The sequence below is a fragment of the Juglans microcarpa x Juglans regia genome, chromosome 6S (genome assembly GCF_004785595.1).
Source record: "Juglans microcarpa x Juglans regia isolate MS1-56 chromosome 6S, Jm3101_v1.0, whole genome shotgun sequence".
NCBI lineage: Eukaryota > Viridiplantae > Streptophyta > Magnoliopsida > Fagales > Juglandaceae > Juglans > Juglans microcarpa x Juglans regia.
This window is the reverse complement of record NC_054605.1, coordinates 9,438,868-9,461,453: the sequence shown is the minus strand read 5'-3', so window position 1 is coordinate 9,461,453 and position 22,586 is coordinate 9,438,868. Positions and strand designations below refer to the sequence as shown.

The 22,586-nt window shown below is 37.8% G+C and overlaps 1 long non-coding RNA gene across 1 annotated transcript; it reads left to right on the top strand.

Annotated features, from left to right (window-relative positions):
* Positions 1-6,333: 6,333 nt before the first annotated feature.
* On the top strand, positions 6,334-15,411 carry LOC121237746. Its single transcript, XR_005934964.1, has 3 exons — positions 6,334-6,466; positions 9,361-9,365; positions 15,400-15,411. It is a non-coding gene; the product is annotated as an uncharacterized LOC121237746 (long non-coding RNA).
* The last annotated feature ends 7,175 nt before the right edge of the window (positions 15,412-22,586 follow it).

The following is a 22,586-nucleotide window of genomic DNA, read 5'->3' as shown; positions in this document are numbered from 1 at the left end:
CCATTTTATTTTTATGCAAATCTAGCATATGAACTTCGCTTACCTGGACTTCTTAACTTTTCAGAAATTTCTTCAAAAATGTCGAGTCGACTATAAATCCTCACCTATAAAATAATCACGTAATTTCCGTAAGTTTTCAATCAATCACGGATTTTGATATTTAAACCTAAGCTTCTAAAATAACCTATTTTAATTCCTCAAAACTTAAAACCCTCATAATCCCAAAATATATCATCACTTCCTAAAATCACCAATATCCACCATAGCCAACGTCAAATTCAAAACACCAATATTTAAACCCGAAACAGCCAACAAATCTCATAGCATAAACCAATCACACAAACAATTCCATCATCTAATCCAACCGACCCCCTTACACCTCGGACTCAATCCGACACAACCAACTAATTCACAGTAAATATGAGTTAGCGTAAAAATATATTTAAATCTCAAAAATTTTTTGGAAAAATACTTACAATGCTATAATATAATTTTTGAAAGATCACGGAGGTACTAGAAGTGGCGGCACAATAACAAAATAGTGCAAAATGCACTGTGGCTGTGGGTCTCAAATACCCATTTTTGAATGAGAGCATACCAAGACCTGAAATTGATAGGGTAGGACTTAGGGATGACGGTGAAGCTAATGGCGGTGGTGGTTGGCCATGAGTGGTGGCGTAGAGGGTGCTCGAAGACCACAAAGCCCAAAATGGAAATTAAGTTGGATGTACTTCACCGGTGACAGATCGGGGCTAAGGATGGGTGCATTGGGTTGCTAGGAGGTTGAGGATAAAGTGGTGAAGAGATGGTGGCCGGAGGTGGCGCGACGGCGGCGCTGGAGCGAAGAGAAGGCCGCGGCTTGGTGTTATGCGTAGGGGCTCACGGCGGCGCAAGGGAGGTTGAGGTTGAAGGGGGGTGGTTGCCGGAGGGAGGGGAAGCTAATGGGTTGGGCGGTGTCGCCGCACAGAGGCGCACGGCGGCGGGCTGGTGGAGAACGACGCGGATGCAGGGAGAGGAAGAAGATGTCGCGCGCGGGAGAGAGGGAGAGGAGAGAAAAAAGAAAAAGAAGAAGAAAGAAAAAGAAAAGGAAAAAGAAAAAAAGAAAAAGAAAAAATGGTGAGAAAGAAATGAGATCCAATCCTCACATCTTGAGTTACAAAAAAATGATCAAATGAAAAAGATTTTAAAACAGTAAGTTAATTAAAATAATTTAAACGTAATGATAAAATGAAAATAAAATAATTAAATCCAACAACATAATAATTTTAAAACCCACAAACAGGTAATTTAAATTAAAAAAAAACAATTTAAATGTAAAACAATATTTAATATTAAGAAAGCATATCAATATAATTTTCAAATTAAAAACCATAAAAATAAACCAACTAAAAATCCGATAAACTTAAAACAAGAGAATCAATATTTAAATTAATTAAAAAAAATCCTTCAATTAAAAAAGTACACTAACAATACGGGGTATCACAGTGCCTATATAAGCTGCAGTGCTTTGTGGGAAGTTGACACATCAAAATTGCTGTCTGAAACTCTATCAAATCCAACTGGAGGTGTGTGATCTATCCTAATTATTTTTTGGAAATGAGACATTCTTTGTGCATACTAAAATGAGGGCGTTTAGACTTTATTGTGGGTAAGAAATGGAGTAATTCTCAGTCCCTCTAGTTTAGCTGGTGAAATTAACTTGGGCAGCTTCACCCAGATAGAGGGGGTTTATGGATACCATTGTTGTGTAGACAAGCCATTAAATCAAATAAACATGAATGATTCTCCTTTAAGGCTATGTTAATGAATGGGAGTAGATATACCTGAAGTGGTTGTAATTTGAATTACTTGGCACGAATGACTGCTTGGCTCTTCAGAGATTCTGTATGAAAAGGACAAGATGCTCCTAATTTTTAGATACACCTATGTTGCAATTGCTTGAGCAAAATGTGTAACGCCCCGGTTCGGCACGGGTCGGAGAGTTACTTCGTAACACTTAAACTCACATTTCAACAATATAAAAAAAAGACTTCAAATTTCCAATATCATATAGAAAATTCGATTCAATTTAATTTCCTCAATATAACTAATTTTACAAAATGCCAAGTCATCATAATACAATAAAATTTCTTAATAAAAATCGACAATACTCATAAAAACTTCCTATGCTTAATCCATTATACTTAAATCATCTCACCCAATGCCTCATAGTCTTGATCCTTAGCTGAACCATCAAAATATCTGAAAAATATTGTGGAGATAAGGGGTGAGTTATCAACAACTTAGTAAGCAGAGAGCATATACTAGCATGTAAATATGAGTATTTATAAAGTTCGGTATGCAGAACAAAACATTTACCTTCAGAATGCAGAAACAACAAATTTACTTTTAGAATGCATAAACAAAACTTGGTACAAAATATTAGAGCGAAATTTTCAGAAAACAAAATTGTTACCAAAAAAGAAAATCCTTTGGCATATCCAAACTGAAACATTATATTCATATCATCTCATAGCATCACATCGGAACAAATACCATATTTAACCCCCGCGGTAGGGTTATAAACTACCATTATACCCGTGGCTAGGCTTTAACAGAAACAGAACGAAACATCATCGAAACCAAATCACATTCAGATACAGAATCAGAACTTCATGCCAACTTTTTCAGATGACACATCATATCAAGACAATATACTGAGTAGCTTCAGATCATTTCACATGTTCGAAATAAACAGAATCAAAACATCTTCATTTATTCATAGCAAAAACTTTTCGATTTTCATATTCACTCTTTTTGTATAATTCAACAACAGAATGCACAAAATTAGCTTATGTCTATAGCAGTCATGATAGCAAATATTTTTTCTTATATAGAATTTATGCATATGCAAAACAAACATCTGAGGTCGTTTTCGGGTCTCTTTTAAAAAACAAACATGCATATTTTCAAAGTCAACCTCATTTCATTTCTTTTATGCAAAACTAGTATATGAACTCCGCTTACCTGGACTTCTTAGCCTTTCGAAAATTTTCTCAATAATGTCGGACAAATATTAATCGTCACCTATAAAAAAAAAATCACGTAATTCCCGTAAATTTGAAATCGAACATGTATTTCAATATTTAAGCCTAAGATGCTAAAATAACCTATTTTTATTCCTCAAAAGCCTAAATTCTCAATCCCTACAGATATCATCACTTCCCAAATTCCTCAATACCCAACTTAATCTCTTACTAAGGTATTAAATTCTAAGTTAATTACTAATAAGGTCTAACTATAAAATATAAAACTAAATAACATAATTATATCAAAATCATTATAAGTAGAAAAATCATAATTTCGGTTAAATCAAAAATATTTTGTACTTGCTGTTCACTTCAAAATTCATATTTTTTAAAAAAAAATATATATATATATATATATATATATAATACTCTCATAAAATGAGCACTAGACTTATAAATATAAAACTCACCTAAATGGATGTTTTAGGAAATAAAATGGGAAGTTAAAAAAATCATAGAAAAAGTTTCTGGAACAGAAAAGAATCGGCCATAACATACGTAAAAACTAAGCTCATCGAGAGAGAGTGGATCAACTATGACAGGGACTCGGAGCTGGACGTCGACGGAGATGAACAGCTGAGATGAAATCATCGGCGAGCTTGGAGGCGGAGCACTAAGAGAGAGAGAGAGAGGGTGATGAGAGAAAAACAATGTGATGAGAGAGAGAGAGGTAACGGGATGAACAAGCCAAGCGTGAGAGAGAGAGAGAGAGAAACAGAGAGAGAAAGAGAGAGAGATGCAGCTCATCGTGAGATTAAGGTGGTGTGTGGCAGACAAGGGGTGATGGGAAGTTTTCACTGGCATTTTCTGCGGGGTCTCAACGTGATGGAGTTCATAGTGGGCGTGGTTGCAGTGTCTTACAGTGGGGAAATACCTCCCCTATTTCGATATGGTGCAACAGGGCACACTCATCCAAGGTTTCAGTGGTTGGCACAGTGGTGAATTGAGAGAGGAGGTTATGACGTGGTGGCTTAAAGCTGTTGAACATGTGTGGGGGTGGCTGATTCACGAGAAATGTCGGAGGAGGAGTTCTACTTTGGGGTGGCTTACGGTGGTTGCATGTGCGACTTTTGTGAGGAGTGCAATGGGGCTGCTTCCAACAGCGGAGTCTTGATGTCCGACGCCGTCTATTGCTGATGATGGTGCATGAGAGTGGAGGACGGTCATGTAGGGAGGCTGGTGGTGTTGTAGCAGTGCGTGAAGACCTAGGTAACGGTGACTGCATGTAGGTGTGCACTGAAACGAGAGAGACTCTGAGAGAGAGAACCGAGAGCTTGAGAGAGAACTTACAAAGGAGGAAGAAAAAAAGGTTACAGAGGCGTGGGAGGTGGAACTCGAGGTGGAGAGGGATTCGGGGTTGTGAAAAAAAAACTGAATGGGAAGAGATAAAAGCAGTAACCGTCGGGGTCAGGAAAAATTTTGAAAGGGAGGTAGCTTACCCAAAACGACATCGTTTTCTCTTGAAGGCTAGGCTTCAACAGGTCTGGGATTGGGTTTCACGGTGGAACTGGGTGTTACAAAACATGTAGATATGATTACCAGGGGGAAATTTCCTATGAAAGACTTGTTCTTTAAACCACTCGATTTTTTATTTTCATGTACTAACCACCACAACTTTCATCGGGCTGCAAACCTTAGGTTTATAACTTTCACTTTTAGCATGAAACAAGATGTTGTGCGACGTTATTACTTTCATGAATCCTTGCTTACCACGTATTTTTTATCACGTGTTCGGAAGTACTTAACTTTTTATACTTAACTCAAGATGGCCACACACAGAGAGCAAAAATACTTTATGTTCCACGCGTGGAGGACAAGAATTGTCACATGCGCATGCTGAGAATCTCATGTATTGATGATCTTGTTGCAAATTCAATGGACATCTTAGAACCAGCTCCAGTGGATAGTGATGGAAATGAACATGAAGATGGTAACTATTTTAATTGTTATAACCTATCTCTCTTGCTCTCACGAAACAACTTTTGCACTCAATTCACCTGAACCTAGCCAAGCTTTATACATTTTCCTCCCGTTCAAATATTTTTTGTAGGCTTAATTTTGCATTTTATAGATGCATGTAAATATATGTACATGGGCTGACACTTACAAGGATTTCTTTTGGTGCAGTTATGCTAGCGAATGAGCCAGTTGATTTGTTCCTCTTGCCTGGTAGAATTTCCTTTTTTTGATTTGATTATAAAATGCTCAGCAGTTTCACAAACCAAAATGTAGATAATAGCATTTTCTACATTCAGGACTAGCATTTGACAGATCTAGAAGGCGCCTGGTCGTGGTGGAGGGTATAGTTATGAATTCTGGCCTATCATTTAAACTTCTATTGGCCTCTGAAATTGTGGGTGCTGAGGGTAGGCAATATCATGTGCTCATTTAGATATAAAATCTCGATTTTAAGCTCCTAAAGTATCGGTATTCATTCAGACTCCAGATACATTTATTTATTGGTATGGCGTAGCCTCCGAAATAATTGGTGAACCAACTTCTGGAACTGCTATTGTAACGTCCCAATGGAATGCCTAAACTACATAGCCTATACTCCAAAATGACTAGTCAATGATACAATTGGAGTCTCATTGGAATCTTATAAAGTGCAAGAATTTCTCATTCCCAAGTAATGTGAGATCTCATACACCACCCACCCTTATCCATATCATATGGGGTATCACAGCTACTGTATAGGAAATCTCTCTCTCTCTCTCTCTCTCTCTCTCATGCATTTTAAAGGAATTTAACTTCTTTTATTCCTAGATGAAATAGACCTTTTATTCTTATACCCCAATTACAATTTACATGTTAAAGTCATGCATAACCAATGTTGCTTTGTTTGATGAAAATCAATAGTTATTATGATGCCTTCCTGAAGAAATACCAAGAGCTTGCAAAGGCAAGGGATTGGAAGCAACCCCTCCTTGGTATGTATGAATTCTTTTTTATTTTTGGATAAGTAGTTGGTGAATTCTAGTATTAAACAACTGCTCAAGGGTATGCTAGTCACCTGAAATGATTGCGTCTGTTTCTGCAGTTGTGCTGTCATATTCTGTGCAGATAATGGATGAAGGAGTTATAACAGTCACTCCAAATGACATTCCTGTGGATGCTCTCGTATCACTAGTCGGTGTGATTCCTATTAGCCAAACTGCCTTAGACAGGTAACACTATGTAAATCCTTCATTCTACTGATATTTAGATTAGTTGCGATTCTTTTCTGCGTGAAATAAGTTAAGTATGTACAGGATGAAGCTTTGACTTGCACTTGGAAGTGGAAACCAAATCAGTTGATTGCTTTCTTCGATAATGGGATCTTCATCCTCCAAGAAACTGGAGTTTGGTTATGTCATAAGCGGATCAAGAATTGTATGGTCTCGATTATTTGAAATAATGTACTATCAAAGGATTGGGATTTTATGTCATGATTGCTTATATCTAACCAACATACTCGGGATTTTAGAAGTGCCATTCAAGCTTTATTCCTTAATAAATCAATTTCATTAAAAGCAATAATATTCCTATATATATTATTATTATTTTTTGATATATTTGGAGGGGGGTTTCCAACTCAAGACCTCAATTTTGGAGTTTGGGTGTTTATGCCAATCAGGCCATAGATAGCATTTGTACACCAATAATATTGTCTGCGACCCATTTTGGTGCTGTCTAGAATGGTGGGTTTGATTTGCTTCAGAAATTGTTTGTTTGTTTTTTTTTAATAATTCAGCTGACGTCAGCCGATTCTCCAACAGGTACCCAACGCCGAGTACCTGTAGCAGAATTGATGTATTTATGTACATGCGCATGTGTACACCAATAATATTGTCCGAAAATAAATATAAAAAATTTGACTTTTGATTGAAGAGCAACTGCCTTTTTGAAGTCCACAACCTTGGTTCAAGGTATCTTATGCTGATTCTTTCGGCATCTGATATAAGGTTGCTTCTAACCCCCATCCCACCTTTAAATATATAAGCCCCTTCACGATTCAAACCAGGCAATGCAGAAGTGTTCAATTGAGGTATGCTGCTACATCATATATGAATTTAGCCACTAAATAAATAGAAAGACCAAGTTGTGATTTCTTCAGGTAAATGATTATTGTATTGCTGGTTCTGATATTTATATATCATAGCAGATAATAGTCCATGAAGTACTTTCAGGTATCAGGGTAGAACTTCTTAGGAAACACTTCATCAGCTACTTCTCGTTGAAGAGAAGGCCCAACTCTATCAGGAATTTAATAATCTGTCTTGCATCACTAAATATCTCTATAAAAAAAAAAAAAAAAGGCAATATCGGTTTCACAAGGATGAAAAAGTCCATAAATAGCAACAGAAGGAACAAACGGGCCAGGTCAACTGAATGCCATGAAATGGTCAACTGAATGACATGAAATCACGAAGCTGCCTAACTATCCGCTGAAAAGTCGTCTATATTAAAAGTTGGAAATACTATAAACACAATTATTTTGCAATTTTTACACAATCTTTCATTAAAAAATTATTGCCTTTTGAATTTAAACCCATCAAAGTCATACAACATTCAATTAACTCAAAGAACAGTAATGTTTTGTTGAAGTGTTGTAAAATGGTTGTGGAAGGGGCTTAATACAACTCCGAGACCTATTGGGCCTCTTCATGGTCTTGTGCTACAACTCAAACCAATAATCCACTCCCTTGAGAGCTCAATCCATCCCAACCATTGAAGGAATAACCGATTGAGAATATCCCGAACAAGAAGAGCTATCCGATCAGTTGGATTTAATTATGCTCTCTGTCTCGAGACTTGAATTTCAAATAACAGATAAGCTCGCTATTGAATAGTAATAGAAATCTCATGGGCTACACACACACACACACACACAAAATTATATATCCCTTAGGTATATGAAGAGGATCAAATTCATTTACCTAGAAAAGGGGATTCTTATTGTGATCACTAACTTAGGCATCAGAGGCGCTCTCCAAAACTCCCAAACCACACAACTCTTTGATTGCAAGTGATCGTGCATGTGAAGCTATGAAACACACCCATAACAGTTGGTGCCATCTGTGGGATCGGTCTTTACTTGTCCTACAACCAGCATGCTTTCCACATGCTCACCACCACTCGATCTTAGGCAACGAGAGACCAGGAAGTGACATCGCGAAACATGGAGGGAAGGCTAGCAGAAATGGAGGGAATAGTAAAAAAAACTTATTGTGGAGATGGAAGGCCATTGCAGTAGGACACAACGTGCAATCAAGCCGACAAGGTCGAGATGGAAGCACATAGCGCTGGAGTTGGCCGACCTCCTCAAGAAAATGAGGAAACGAGAAAGCTGCAACATGACTCGCACAGTTTGATGGACAAATACAAAGCAATGCCCAAAAAACTAGGAATGGTTCTTCTGTGGATCAATTGTTGACTAGCACTAATTTGCCGTACAATGCAGAAATCATGGCAGTACCCTTGCCACCAAAATTTAAAATCCTAGCAATAGACATATATGATGGATCTAAAGATCCAGTGGAGCACTTGGAAACCTTCAAAACCCACATGACACTCCACGAGGTTCCTCGGAGAAATCACATGTAGGGCATTTCCTTTAACTTTGAAGGGAATGGCTCAAGGGTCGTTCAAAGCATTGCAGCCGGGATCCATCGATAGCATTGAAGAATTGGACAACAAGTTTTTAACCTAGTTCATGGCTAGCCGGAGGTAAAGAAGGCCAACAACATACTTATTGACTGTGAAGTAGAGGGCAGAAGATAGCCTTAAGGTATATCTGGCACACTTCAATAGGAAGAGAATGATAGCCGACGATCAAGATGAAAAAATTATATTGGCTGCTCTGCTCAGGGGAATTTGGCCAAGAAGTCCATTTATGACTGAATTGGCAAAGAAGGCCCCCTCCACTTTATGAGAATTTATGGAGAGGGTAGACGATTTCATCAATGATAAAGATACATTGATCGCCTTGACGGCCAGATTGAAGAAGATGAACGAGCAAGTGCCCAAAGGGAATTCAAAAAGGGAGAGAGAGGGAGGATCTGGATCAAAGAGAAACCCACACAAAGGAAGGTGAGATGCATGCCTGCACAAGCAGTCACGTGCATTACTCTAGTGTGCACATGCAACACAAAGTCAAAGAGGCCAGACGTGGTGTGATACCCCATATGATAAGGATAAGGGTAGGTAGTATATGAGATCCCCCGTTGCTTGGGAAGGAGAAGTTCTTGCTCTTTATAAGGTTCCAAATGTGGCTCCAATTATATTATTAACTAATCTTTTTGGAGTATAGACCATGTGGTTTGGGCCTTCTATTGAGGTGTTATAAATGATATTAGAGTCTATTTCAACCATAAATGTGAGATTTGAGTCATGCTACCTATGGTGGACTGGCCCGACGAGGACTTCGGATATTTAAGGTGGTAGATTGTGATATCTCATATGATAAGGATAAGGGTAGGTTGTGTATGAGATTCCACATTACCTGGGAAGGAGAAATTTTTGCTCTTTATAAGGTTCCAATGAGATTCCAATTATATCATTAACTAGTCATTTTAAAGTATAGACCATGTAGTTCGGGCCTTCCATTGGAGAGTCACACGTGGTATGGAACAAGGGCGGGGGCGACAGATCCAAAAGTACTGAGCCTACCACAATACGAGCAGCCACAAAACTTAAAATTGCTATACATTGAAGCAAAATATTGAGGAGATGAGGGGGAACAACGAGCTAGAACGCATTGTCGCTAGGAACACTACCCTCTTCCTCGCGGGCGTCTGGGTGATAGAAGGCAAGAAGATAAGCACCAACGGAGCAAAAGCCCAAAAAGAAGAGGTTCGCCAAGAAAGGAAAGAAGGTCACAGGAACTACAAGAGTGGCACCCTAGGCAGGACGCAAATCGGAGGAATCCACCCATAGTTGAGACACGGACAATAGCCGAAGGATATGCCGAGGGAGGCCCCACTTCCTCCGGGAGGAAAGCATATGCTAGGTGAGCCAGATACGAAGAAGTATATAGCATAGAGAGACCTGCCAAGCAGCCCCGAGTGCAAGTTTCAACCATGATCTCTTTCGACGATAATGATTGTCGAGGAGTAGTCAACCCGCATGATGATGCGTTAGTAGTAACAATGCTAGTAACAAATTACACCACACGGAGAATATTGATTGACAACAGGAGTTTCGCAAATGTCCTATTTTGGGACGCATTCACAATAATGGGAATCAATGTAGTTCCACTGTGCCTAGTGCAAACTACTTTGAAAGGGTTTTCGGGGGAAGCAGTACAACGTATGGGATCTATTACGTTATTGGTATCGATAGGGACAAATCCCCACCATGCCACTACCGTGACAAAATGCCTGGTGGTAAGAACTTGATTGGTGTATAACACTATCACTATATTGCCACACAATTGACAAATGTTTCAAGCTTCATAGCTTGCAACAATGTTTATGCAAAAACTCCTAACAACCTCCCACACAGTCCATTTGTGACGCCCCGACTCCCACGTACAAAAAAATACGGGAATCGTGACATTAGGATGATGACAACACGATCACGCATCCCAATGATAGTGCCAAGTGTGTGTACATGCAATAGTGTACAATAACAACGCAGCGGATAGATATAAATAAGTCAACTAAGTACCAGAATTTTAATACAAATATTCAAAACAAAGTATCTTTAAAAAGTTATACAGTCATCCAAAATAAAATATATACAAGTCCAAACCAAAACGAGTGATCCCAATCACTCCTTGGGCGGAGCCGAATCCTCAGGCTCATCCTCATCCTCCTCTGCATCAAAATCTGCTTTACCATAAAACGGTACTGCAGGTAAGTAATAATCCAAACAACCATTGGGATAAAAATGCATTAATACAACCAATAAGCATATTCCAAAACCTCATTTTCTCCGAAAATGATTTATTTCCAACACATGCCAAAAATCTCATTTTAGCCAAAAATATAATCCGACATTTTTCCAAAAAATGACATACACAAAATCGGACCACTTATCGGACACTGTAGGCGGGAATAAGAGGTGGGACTATACCACCATCCCTACAATTCCTTTTCACACAATGAATACTTATCACACACAATGACAGCTTATCAGAGCACTGTAGGTGAGAACCACAGGTAGGACTATACCACCATCCCTACAATTCCTTTTCACACAATGAATACTTATCACACACAATGAAAACTTATCAGAGCGGTAGGAATCACAGGTGGGACTATACCACTATCCCTGCTTACCACCATCCCTATCACGTGCACCGTAGGCGGGACTCTACCACCATCCCTACAGTCTCTAAAATCCCTACAGTCTCTTTTCCTTTTTCTCAAACTAGTCAATCCAGTCGTTTCAAACACACTTAGAATCATTTCATATGAAAATTCAATTCTCAAACAAACACATGAAAACCCAGTTTTCAATAAACACATGAACATGAATGTATGTATACGAAAACCTAGTTTCATTTACAAACATCATCATGCGTGCAATATGCCATGTACATGAACAACATCATACCAACAACCAACAACCAACAATGTGAACCAAACATACAACAACTCCGTCCACAATCCATCCGACCCCCGAACTCCTCGGACTCAGTCCGGCATAACAAACCAGTTCACAGATAAAATGAGTTAGTGCAAAAATACATTTAAATCATGAAAGTTCTTTGGAAAAATACTTACAGTGCTATATAATAATTTCCGGAGGATCACGGAAGTGCAAAAGGTGGCGGTTCAGTAACAAAACAGTGTAAAATACACTGTGGCCGTGGGTCTCAAATACCCACTTTTCAACGGGGACAAATTAAGATCCGAAATTGATAGGGTAAGGCTTAGGGATGTCGATGAAGCTAGTGGTGGTGGTGGTTTGCCGTGGGTGGCGGCGTAGAGGGTGGTTGAAGTGCAAAAATACCCAAAACGGAAATGGAGTTGGATGTACTTCACCGGTGACGGATCGGAGCTAGGGTTGGGTGCTTTGGGTTGTTAGGAGGTCGATGATGAAGTGGTGAAGAAATGGTGGCCAGAGGTGGCGCGACGGCGGCGCTGGAATGAAGAGAAAGCCGCGGCTACGAGAGGTTGGAAGTGTATGATCGCCGGCCGGTGGGGAAGAGGTTGGGGTGGGCGGTAAGGGCCACGGCGGCGCAGTGGCGGTGGGTTGGGAGAGCGACGGAATGCACGGGGAGGGAGAGAGGAGAGATCGCAGCGCGCGGGAGAAACAGGGGAAGAGAGGAAAGGAAAAAAAAGAGAAAGAAAAGTGGGGAAGAGAAATGAGGTCCAATCCTCACATCTTGAGTCACAAAAATGATCCAACGAAAAAGATTTTAAAATAGCAAATCAATTAAAATAATTTAAACGTAATGATACAATGAAAATAAAATAATTGAATCCAACAATCAATTAATTTAAAAAGAAGAACAATTTAAATGCATAACAATAATTAATATTAAGAAAACATATCAAATTTAATTTTCACAATTTAAAGATCATAAAATAAACCATTTAAAATATCCGATAATCTTAAAACAAGAGAATAAATTTTTGAATTAATAAAAATAATCATTCGATAAAAATACACTAAAATAAGGGGTGTTACATTCTCCCCCCATTAAAAAAAAATATTTCATCCTCGAAATTTGTAAGGCCATACATCACGCTAAAACAGGATACATGATACAACCAGAACACGCTTGAGACAACATACCATCACCAACGCCCAAAAGCGTAAGTAATGCTCTCCCAAGTTTACTCCCATAGGCAATTCCATCACTCACATTAGACTTCCAATGGCATCTCACGTCCAGTATTCCTAGGGTGGCTATGTTATCCAAAATCTCATTTCCTCAGGAACCTTAATACAACATCCAAAAAAATTCCAATGATTAATTGCTCCATACAATAATATGTGCTAATCTCAATCGACTCATATACTACAACTTCTAAACCTCCATAGAATTCTACATTTGGTAACCTAATGGCCACTTCCAAAGTTAACCATCAATAACAAATTTGCACAACCAAATGATTAATCTCCAACTACAAGTATCGTCTCCAAAATTCAAGTCACCACTAATTCCTCAAGATTAGCGCAAAATCCCAACTCTTAACTACAACCACAAATATCACGCTTCTACTGCGCACTCTGATAATTCGCCACATGTATAAAATTTATGTCCTCATAAAACTAACACCATCGAGTACAAGATGACTCGATACCTATAAACAAAAAACTCTTATCATAATTTAGTAGAAAATATTCTCTTTTCCGAAACCAGGAGTTATCTCTCATATTCCTCAATTACTCCCGTTGCCTTGATCAAAATCAATATTCCTCAAAATACATCCACTAACACAGATAGAAAATCAATATCAATCAACCTCAACATCCCAAATTGCAAACAAGTAACATCACCTCAAAATACATCCGTCTCATCTACGATAAGGAACATATCCTAAAAGGCTCGATTCCAACCCGGCCAACCAATATGAGTGCCTATAAACTTCTACCTGACAACCTAAACCCAAAAGCTTATCACCTACATTCTGAATAACATCTAATCTAGCGGTGACTATACTCACTACGAACCATCATTGACTTCACCAAAACATTATCGAAACCTTCTCAGTAACTCGCCCACCTACTTCTACTTCTATGAGCTAGTATCAATACGACTAGTTCCTTCAATAGCACATCACTATTAAACATCAAGGCAAGCCATACTACTCAAATCATCAATCCACAAAAAGCCAATGCAAAGCACCCAAGGGTCCTAATGCTTCATTAACTCACATACTTGATCATATTATCCACCGCTGATGCCTAAGCTTCAACTTCCAAGATCTTATCATACACCATACATGACTACCCATCAATCTCTGTTCAAGTTAATAGCAATGTCCTTAATCCAACCAACTGGATGCTCGATCTTCAAAGAAAATATAACCTCAAAATTTAAATTCCTAGGCAACCTCAAGTCACAATTAATTCCTGTAGATAATCACAATAATTATTGCCAACCATCATTCCATTGAGTAACCCGCTTCGACTACACACTCCGATCGACTCACCAAAAAAAAACTCCAAGCCAAAATCCCTTTAATTTAATACTATTGTATTTACTCCTCTTCAGCACCTACCCAAGCCACTTATTCGAAGTCAAAAAATGAGACTAGAACATGCACTCTCCAAAATGCATACACACTCACCACCACTTCACATCGATCTCATGCACCCTTTAGCCAAAACCAATAATCCTCCAAACGTGCAAGTGGTCCAACACTACCATTTCTATCAATTGGACCTATATCCTCAAAATTAACAAGAATCATTTCCTAAATCCGCACCATCTTTTATCCTTAAAATTGATATGGATTATATCCTTAACCTGTCACTATAACCTCAAGCTAAAAGCAATCATTTTCTGAACTAGATCAACATCTTCAATCCTCAAAAAATATACAAACTAGATCATTACCTTCCATTTTCAAAGAAGGTCTCTCCTGAAAAATTCTCATATCAGTAACTCAACTCTAATCAATCCTATTATAATTCAATCCTTCAACTCTGCAATTCTAAAACCTTAAACCAGATAAAAATCATTTCCCGAAATCTTCAAGATTGACAACCTTAAATCTAAAACATTCACCTTATAAAACTTGTAAATTCTAAAGTCCCAAATGTTATCAAACTGCTTAACAAAGTCGGCAAGATCGAAAACTTCTAATCTAAGTAATCCTTCAAATGCTTGTTGAACCTACCACCTTAAATCCAATAAACTTATTTCTTAAAAACTATAGAGCAACAAACCTTAGATGAACTTCTCATAAATCTAACCTTGAAGTTATTGAACTTACAACCTCTTATTCTAAAGCTTCCGGCCATATCTCTACGAAATCCAAAACCTCAATTATCCTCCCCAAAGAGATCACCCAACCAAACCATTCCCTTCATGCCTCAAAATTACAAAAGCAAACCAAGTCGATAAAAGTTCAAGCCTACTACACTCAATATTTATACCTAACAATAACATTCTCGATCTTATCATCTTCCTATCATAGCGTAACCCTTAACCCCACTTTCAACTCAAGCAAAATAAAATACCACTATAGCAAAATAAATTAAAATACGACAATACAACATAAAATAAAATAGGATAAAACCAACAATAAAATATCATAAGACAAAATGAATAAAACAAATGAAGTAGTGCACAATAAAATAATTAAAACAAATAAAATAACTTACCACAAAATAAAACAAATAAAATAAAATAACTTACAATAAAATAAATAAACAAAGAAAGTAGTATACAATAAAATAAATAAAACCAATAAAAACAACATACTTTAAATTAAATAATTTAACTTACAACTTTAGAAATAAAAATTTCTGGTACTTCACCTAAAGGACATGTAAGTTTACCCAGAGCCGAACTGCTCTGATACCACCTGTGAGACCCCGACTCCCACGTACAAAAAAACACGGGAATCGTGACGTCAGGATGATGACAACACAGTCACGCATCCCAACGATAGTGCCAAGTGTGTATACATGCAACAATATACAATAACAACGCAACGGATAGATATAAATAAGTCAACTAAGTACCAGAATTTTAATACAAATATTCAAAACAAAGCATCTTTTAAAAGTTATACAGTCATCCAAAATAAAATATATACAAGTCCAAACCAAAACGAGTGATCCCAATCACTCCTTGGGCGGAGCCGAATCCTCAGACTCATCATCATCCTCTTCTGCATCAAAATCTGCGCTACCATAAAACGGTACCGCAGGTAAGTAATAATCCAAACAACCCTCGGGATAAAAACGCATTAATACAACCAACAAGCATATTCCAAAACCTCATTTTCCCCGAGAATAATTTATTTCCAACACACGCCAAAAATCTCATTTTAGCCAAAAATATAATCCGACTTTTTCCCAGAAAATGACATACACAAAATCCAACCACTGTAGGCGGTAATCACAGGCGAGACTATACCACCATCTCTGCTTACCCCCATCCCTACAGTTTCTTTTCACTCAATGAATACTTATCACACACAATGAAAACTTATCAGAGCACTGTAGGTGGGAATCACAGGCAGGACTATACCACCATCCCTGCTTACCACCATCCCTATTGCGTGCACCGTAGGCGGGAATCACAGGCGGGACTCTACCACCATCCCTGATTACCATCATCCTTAAAGTCTCTTTTCCTTTTTCTCAAACCAGTCAATCCTGTCGTTTCAAACACACTCAGAATCATTTCACATGAAAATCCAATTCTCAAACAAACACATGAAAATCCAGTTTTCAATAAACACATGAATATGAATGTATGTATACGAAAACTCAGTTTCATTTACAAACATGATCATGTGTGCAATATGCCATGTACATGAACAACACCATACCAACAACCAACAATGTGAACCAAACACACAACAACTTCGTCCACAATCCATCCCACCCCCGAACTCCTCAGACTTAGTCCGGCATAACCAACCAGTTCACAGATAAAATGAGTTAGTGCAAAAATACATTTAAATCATGAAAGTTCTTTGGGAAAATACTTACATTGCTATATAATAATTTTCAGAGGATCACGGAAGTGCAAAAGGTGGCGGCTCAGCAACAAAACAGTGTAAAATACACTGTGGCCGTGGGTCTCAAATACCCACTTTTCAACAGAGACAAACCAATACCCGAAATTGATAGGGTAGGGCTTAGGGATGTCGGTGAAGCTAGTGGTGGTGGTAGTTTGCCGTGGGTGGCGGCGTAGAGGGTGGGTGAAGTGCAAAAATATCTAAAACGAAAATGGAGTTGGATGTACTTCACCGGTGACGGATCGGAGCTGGGGATGGGTGCTTTGGGTTGCTAGGAGGTCGATGATGAAGTGGTGAAGAAATGGTGGCCAGAGGTGGCGCGACGGCGACGCTGGAACGAAGAGAAGACCGTAGCTACGAGAGGTTCGTGGAGGCTAATGGCGGCGCGAGGGAGGCTGAGTTTGGAAGGGTATGATCGCCGGCCGGTGGAGAAGAGGTTGGGCTGGGCAGTGAGGGCCACGACGGCTTGGCAACGGTGGGCTGGGAGAGCAACGAAATGCACGGGGAGGGAGAGAGGAGAGGTCGCAGCGCCCGGGAGAAACAGGGGAAGAGAGGAAAGAAAGAGGAAAGAAAAAAAAAAAAAGAGAAAGAAAAGTGGGGAAAAGAAATGAGATCCAATCCTCACATCTTGAGTCACAAAAATGATCCAACGAAAAAGATTTTAATACAGCAAATCAATTAAAATAATTTAAAAGTAATGATATAATGAAAATAAAATAATTAAATCCAACAATCAATTAATTTAAAAAGAAGAACAATTTAAATGCATAACAATAATTAATATTAAGAAAACATATCAAATTTAATTTTCACAATTTAAAAATCATAAAATAAACTATTTAAAATATTCGATAATCTTAAAATAAGAGAATAAATTTTTGAATTAATAAAAATAATTTTTCAATAAAAATACACTAAAATACGGGGTGTTACACCATTTTCCCGCTACTAATTACAAAAGAACAGTGCCAACAACTCTAGTAATTCTTGAAGCACCAACCCAACTTACTGCTATTCTTTCTTGTAAAATTTTCTTACTTGGTTATTGTTTCTTCGGTAACCATCCTCTTGAAAGATGATCTTATTGCGTAAGGAGAGGAACTGACTTTTAGATCTGCTGCAGCATTCTTCAGCTTCATTCACCATTTCAGTTACAATACTATCTTACACTTTCTATTGTATTCCTCTTGCCAATTCCAATAAATGGCATTAGAGACCTGGACACTTATGATTCTCTAAACTTGTTGGATAAAACTGTACGTAGTAATAAAGCTTCTAATGCTCTATGTTGCACTGTTTATCCACATTTAAGCAGCATTGATTTCCTGTCATTCTAATTAAAAAAATTTTACTCATTGTTTTGCTCTTATTATTATGACATTTGGGGACCAATATTTTCAAACCTTCATTGATTATTTTTCTAGATGTAGGTGGTTTTATCTTATGAAATCTAATACGACATTTAGTTCGTTCTTTACTATGATTAGGACAGGACATAACACCAAAATTCAACAACATAGAATAGACAATGACCCCGAGTTCAATATGCTTCATTTTTACAATTCTAAGGTTGTTGGTCGTCAAAGATTTGCATTGAAACTCCACAACAAAAAATGCATTTTGGAGAGAAAAAAACCACCACTTTCTAAATGTGGCTCAATCTCTTAGCTTTCAAGCTAATTTGCTCTTGAAATTTATGGTGAATGTGTTTTAACAGCTGCTCATTTTATAAATCAAATTCATATTCCTTTTTCAAATTAGACTCCACAAATAGTTTCTCTTCTTGTACACATGGTTGTTTTCGCTACGTTTGACTCTTTCGCATAATCAAACCGATTTTGATGCAAGAGCTAGGTCTTGCATTTTCATCAGTTATCCATCTTTTATTTCAAGGGATGTTTTTTCTATGAAAAAAGATTTCCATTTTCACCTGTCTATTGATCTTCCTCTTCTACTGATCCCTTAGTTCTTCCTACTGTTTGTACAATTTGATAGTCCACATACTCCCTCATCTCCATCACTTGATTATGTTCTTCCCTTATCTTCAATCTTTCTTATTTATTCCTTTTGACCATCCTCCTTCAGTTAGATCTCTCCCTCTAAAGTCATCAAAGGATCAGACAACCCCATAGTTTTCTACAATAGTATCGTTGTCATTTTTTATTTTTGTTTTGGTTTTTTAACGAAGGGATCGATATCCTTGTCACCTCATGACCTCTTCTTCGCCTACCACATCGTTGGACAATGTTACTTCTCAGGAAAGTTCTGGTACTCCTTATCATTTTATTTTATTCTTTCATATCATAAAATTTCACCATTATATGAAGCTTTCATAGTTGCTATCTTAATTGAAATTGAACTTCAATTTCTTCACGAAGCTGTTAAAACTGAAATCTCCTTACTGGTGTAAGGCTATGACAGTAGAGATCAAGGTCCTAGCTAGAGCAAATACCATTCAGATAGGCCTATAGAATGCAACAAAACTAGATCAGTAGCTAAATGTAACGCCCCGTTCCCGAGAGTTCGGAGAGTTAACTCATATAACCTGATAATCAACTCTAAAAATGCTAGAGTACTTCCAAATTCAAGAATATATATTTTCACAAACCTCAAATCAAACGTAAATACTTCAATTAAATAAACCATATAAACGCATCTATCCAATTTTCAATCCAGCAACTCAAATAAAATCAACTCTTCTTCATGTCTCAAATAACAAACTAGAAATAATGAAACATTAACATAAGTCTCCATAAACCGTCTAAATCCATTGAAGCAAACTTAAGAAATATAAATAACTTCCAACATCAACACTAATACCACGAGATACCCAACAACCATTCACTGCTAATCTTCTCCATAAACTCTAATACTGATCCTCAGCTGAACCATCAATGTCATCTGAAATATTATGGAGATAAGGGGGTGAGTTATCAACAACTCAGTAAGCAGAGAGCATATACTAGCATGTAAACATGAGCATTTATAACATTTGATAAGCAGAACAAAACATTTACTTTCAGAATGCAGAAACAAAACTTTGTTCAAAAGCATTAGAGCGAAATTTTCAGAAAAATAAACTTATTCCAAAAAGAAAATCCGTTGGCATTTCCAAACTGAAACATTATAATTAAATCATCTCTTAGCATCACATCGGGACAATACAATGTTTAACCCCCGTGGTAGGGTTATAAACCACCATTATACCTGTGGCTGGGCCATATTCCATGTTTCACCCCCGTGGTAGCGTTATAAACCACCATTATACCCGTGGCTGGGCCATTTTCCATGTTTCACCCCCGTGGTAGGGTTATAAACCACCATTATACCCGTGGCAGGGCCTTAACTGAAACAGAACGGATTTCATCGAAAATCCAGTTACAAACATATACAGAATCAGAACTTCATGCCAAGATTTTCAGATGACACATCATATCAAAACAAAACACTGAAAAGCTTCAGATCATTTCACATGTTCGAGATAAACATAAACAAAATATTCTCATTTGTTCATAATAAAACTTTTAGAATTCCTTATTCGCTCTTTTACATAGTTCAGAAACAAAGTGCACAAAACTAGCTCATGTCTACACCAGTCATGAAAGAAAACACTTTCTCTTATATTGAATTTATGCATATGCAGAATAAACATCTGAGGTTGTTTTCAGATCATTTCTTTTCAAAAACAAACACGTTTATTTCCAAAGTCAACCTCATTTTATTTCTTTTATGCAAAACTAGTATATGAACCCCGCTTACCTGGACTTCTTAGCTTTTCAGAATTTTCCTCAAAAATGTCGAGTCGACTATAAATCGTCACCTATAAAAATAATCACACAATTTTCGTAAGTTTTCAATCAATCACGAATTTCCATATTTAAGCCTAAGCTTCTAAAATAATCTATCTTAATTTCTCAAAACTTAAAACCCTCATAATCCCAAAATATATCGCCACTTCCTAAAAAAAAATCACCAATATCCACCATGACCAACGTCAAACTCAAAATACCAATATTTAAATCCGAAACAGCCAACAAATTTCATAGCATAAACCAATCACACAAACAACTTCATCATCCAATCCAACCGACCCCCTTACTCTTCGGACTTAGTCCGGTACAACCAACTAATTCACAGTAAATATGAGTTAGCGCAAAAATACATTTAAATCTCAAAAGTTCTTCGAGAAAAAATACTTACAATGCTATAATATAATTTTTGAAAGATCACGGAGGTGATAGAAGCGGCAACGCAGCAACAAAACAGTGCCAAATGCACTGTGGCTGTGAGTCTCAAAAACCCACTCTTGAACGGGTGCAAACGAAGACCCGAGATTGATAGGGTAGGGCTTAGGGATTTCGGTGAAGCTAATGGTGGTGGTGGTTGGCCGTGGATGGCGGCGCAATAGGCGGTAGAAGACCAAAATACCCAAATCGGAAATGTTGATGAATGTGCTTCACCGGTGACGGATCGGAGGTGGGGTTAGGTCCAATGGGTTGGCAAGAGGTCGAGGATGATGTGGTGAGAAGATGGTGGCCGGAGGTGGAGCGACGGCGGCGCAAGGAATGCCGCGGCTTCAAAGGGCTCATGGTGGCTAACGGCGGTGCGGCTGGGGCTGGAAATGGAGGAGTGGCATCGCCGGCGGCTGGGGAAGCTGGGGAGCCGGGCGGTGTCGGCCACCGCCGGCTCACGGCGGAGCTGGGGTGAGAAGGAGGATTGGACGGAGAGAGGGAGGGGGAGTTGCGTAGAGCGGGAAAGAAACCAGGGGAGAAGAAAAAAAAAAGAAAGGAAAGAAAAGAAGAAAAAGAAAAAGGAAGAAAAGCAAAAGAGGATAGAGAAAAAATGTAGGGAAAAAAAATGAGGTCCAATCCTCACATCTTGAGTCACAAAAATGATTCAACGGAAACGGTTTTAAAACAGCAAGTGAAATAAAATAATTCAAACGCCGTGATTAAAATGAAAATAAATAATTAAACCCAACAAGAAGTTAATTTAATTCGAGAAGAAATTTAAACACATAACAATAATTAATTTAAAGAAAGAACTTCAAAAATAAATTTCACAAAATTAAAATCATAAAAATAAACTCACTAAAAATCCAACAATTTTAAAACAAGAGAATAAATTTTTAAATTAATAACAAATAATCTTTCAATTAAAAATACACTAAAATATGGGGTGTTACACTAAAAGTTATACCCAAAAGAAAGGACTTCACATTATAAAACCCCTCTCATCTATTGCAAAGCTCACAACTATTCTTGAGTATTTTAAGCTCTTGTTGCAACCAAGGGTTAAAAGCCACAATACTTGGGGCTTTGGGAATGCTACTCAAGGCTTAAATGTTCAACAGAACAGTTTCATTCAAAGCCATAAACATTTTTATAATGGCATCATGTATGTGTGTGTACACACCAATGATATCGTCTGAAAAGGAAGGTCAAATGATTTTAAAAAAAATGTAGGGCTACTATTCTAGCTTTCGTGAGCTGATTTTTTCACCATCTGATGTGAGGCTGCTGCTACCTAACCTTTAAAAATATAAGCACCCTTTCCTAGTCAAACCACGCAACGCAGAAACGTTCAATTAGGTAATAAGCTATGCTGCTCCACCATATATGATATTACCACTAAATAAATAAAAAGACTAAGTTGATTATTGTAATTTTGGTGGTTTTGTTATTTATATCATAGCAGATAACAGTGTGAAAACTTCTTAGGAAGCACTTCCTCAGCTACTTTGTCGTTGAAAAGAGGCCCATCCAGCTAGTAATTGGTCTTTCCATGACTAAATAAATATCTCCACAGAAAGTAATTTCAGTTTCACAATGTTGAAGGAGTCGATAAAACTCTGCCGATATGATGCTTGCCTCGGTTA